The 3,080-nt window shown below is 36.6% G+C and overlaps 1 non-coding gene across 1 annotated transcript; it reads left to right on the forward strand.

Annotated features, from left to right (window-relative positions):
• Nucleotides 1–2,221: 2,221 nt before the first annotated feature.
• On the forward strand, nt 2,222–2,324 carry LOC112441046 (U6 spliceosomal RNA). The gene has a single exon (XR_003029029.1). It is a non-coding gene; the product is annotated as a U6 spliceosomal RNA (small nuclear RNA).
• The last annotated feature ends 756 nt before the right edge of the window (nt 2,325–3,080 follow it).

Consider the following 3,080-nt stretch of genomic DNA (forward strand, 5'->3'; position numbering starts at 1 on the left):
CATTTATCTTTAAGTTAATTTGGTATCATGTAGAAAATATACAAATGTATGTATAGACATATACATACATGTAGATACAACATACAACCTACAAATGTACACATGCATACATATAAAAGCCAGATAAATCATAGAGTTCAATGTAAAAGAAAATAAAGCTTTACAGCTGACAGGAACCTGTCCATTCACAACTCTTGGGGTTCCAGGAGGAAAAACAGAGGTTCCTCCCCAAAAGAGGAGCCTGTGGTGCCTTTTCTGTTTTCCTCCCAGGATCCCAGCGCTGTTAGAAATCTTTTTTAGGTCTACAGTATTGCAGTCTTTCCTCTTGCAACATTGTGGGTGGCAAGAGGAAAGAAGGACAGACAGAAGTAAATGGAAGAACAAGTCTTAGAGGCAAAAATTACATCAACAAGAGGAGAAACAGACAGAAGTGCATATAGTTGTCATAGAGAAGAAGGGTGTCTTAAAAATATATGCATATACATATAGCCTAAATATCAGCTTTTAATCAAGGTGACTTTTGACTATAGAGCTCTTAAAATCTTTTTATCAAATTTTAGCTGGGCAAATAGCAAACATTGCTGTTTCTTGCCTTTTCCTTTCTTAAATTTACATAAAGAAAGAGTCTTGGAGGTGGGGTATATTTGTTTATTAGAGGTCTAGTGCAATCACTGTTTAAAACTCTTTGTCTTTAAAATGTTTTAATAAACTGTTTCTTTTGTTTTTCTAAGTATGTGGTTCCATTGAGCTTAGGAAAGAAGACTAAAAAAAACAAACAAAAAAGTTCCTATTATGCTCTAAATGTAAGCCAAAATTTAAATCAAAGGTATACCTTGATTGTTTAAAATGAGTAATTTTAGAAATGTTTCTCTCCTGAGCTAAAGGTACCCACTGAGGAAAGGAATTTTGTGGTTGGTTCAAAGCACTTTAACTCTATTTCAAATCCTATCTCAGTTGGAATGCTGCTTATCTAATTCCCTAGACATTTCAAAGTCATGGTTAAGATTTACATCTCCTGGAGACTAAGAAGAATCCCTTAAAAAAAAATACTTCTAGATACAAAAGTCCCAATTTCCAAAGTAAACCTACTATAATTGTTACTTAAAATCAGTAAGTCTTTTTATGGCTTACAACCAGACACAAAAATTACATCCCCTAAGAGGGTGCAAAAATGCAATCCCCTTCAAGATCTGAAGTTTTTCCAAAGATGGCCTAAGAAAGTAAAGGCCTTTATTATTAGCAAGGCAATGAAGGTTGAGACAATTAAGACAAATCCTGAGAGCCAGCACATTTAGACAAACAGACATTTTGGGCCCAGTGGGACTCCCAGCTGGCTACCTGACATAAGCCAGACAATTTATGCCCTCAAGGTGGCACAGACCACAGAAAAAATTTGCTGCTTACAAAGCCAAGCTTCCCAAGAAATAAAACAAGATGAAAGAGGAATCTTACTGTGATCCTCCTACGACAAACCACTCGGAAAGTCAGAGACGAGGAAAACAAAGATCATCCTTACAAAACTAAACATCAATAACCAAATAGGTACTTAAACAAATCTACAAGAGTCACAGATTCAAAGAATTAATTTTATTATTATTTGTAAATGTTTTCCTCCTATCAATCTGAACCTGGAAAGGGAAGGATGAGGAAAATGTTTTACCTTCTTTCTTGGCCAGGTACAACAGATAGAGACCTGGGAGAAGCTGACCTTGGTGAGAAATCTTACTCTTTGCTGCTGCAACTGCCAGTTCTCCCAGGATTTCACCTATAGGTCCTGTAGCAGTCAGGGTGTCTCTGTGGCCCCATCTTGGGTGCCAAATTGTAAAGGAGGAAACATAATTTCTGTCCGTTCCCTTTTTAGATTCTTAAAGAGATGCTGTTGAGACACTCTCCTGAAAACAAAAGTCAGATTAAACAAGTGAGGAAAACAAGCAGAAGTTTATTAACATGTGCTGTACCCATGATGCTCCTGATGAGACCTTTCCTAAGGTCTCAGTTCAAAAGTATTTCTTTCTCAAGGCAGTGGCTTAGGGTCCTTGCTTAAATAATATTTTAACAAACAGCCATAAATCCTACATAGTGACAAGAAAAAGAAGAAAGCATCTTCAGGCTTCCAAAAGGTGGGAAAATATGGGAAGGTAAATTGATGGGGAGAGTGAAATCTGCTCCTAGATCCTCTGGTGCCATTGTCTATGGGCTCTGTCTCTGAGTGTGTTGTTGTGTTCTCTTCGGCAGCACACGTGCTAAAATTGGAACAATACAGAGAAGGTTAGTATGGCCCTTGTGCAAGGATAACACAAAATAAAAAAGCAATAAAGAAGTAAAAGTCTAGTTTAAATTTAAAAAACATATGTATTTTTTTAAAAAAAGAAAGTGTGTTGTAAAGGAGCTTGTCCTTAGGTGGGAGAAGCAGAGAGGAGGGGCAGAGTCTACCTCTGTGTTTTAAACTTTTAACTTTAATTAAAATCCCCAGCATGTGAGAGAGGCATATTTTGCTTATAATTCCTCTTTCTCTCACACATATATTGAAGGCTCTGTAAAGGATGGAAGACTTGTCAATCATCTCTGTGTTTGCATTCATAGTGTGTGACAAACAACTGGCACTGAGTAAATATTTGTTGGATGAATAAGTGAACACATGAATGTGTGGTTTACAGTATGCTCAGTATCCTACTGGCACCAAATATAACCTTTTGCATAAGACCAGTATCAAAATTAGTAAATACTTCATGGGAATTTATTTGCCACATAGAAATCATTTAATAAATGCCAAACCCTTATTTGAACTACAAAAAGAAAAAAAAAATCACTCAAGAGGGTGAGGGAAATGAATATAAATTTAACAAACCTGACCATAAGGGTTTTAATTATTTCATGATTTAATGAGTCCGAGAGTGGGTGAGTGCATGACTGATTGCTTCATAGAACCCATGGGGTTATGGGAAAGGACCAGAGTTAGCTACGGACCAATACTGTTAATTTGAGAAATACTTAGGGGGTGCCTACCTAATGCCAGGTGAAGTATATAATAAGACTGAGCTTATGATGAATAGCTCAGTATTCACCAAGCTGTAATTGCT

This window comes from Pan paniscus, chromosome 8 (genome assembly GCF_029289425.2).
Source record: "Pan paniscus chromosome 8, NHGRI_mPanPan1-v2.0_pri, whole genome shotgun sequence".
In the NCBI taxonomy this organism is placed as follows: Eukaryota; Metazoa; Chordata; class Mammalia; order Primates; family Hominidae; genus Pan; species Pan paniscus.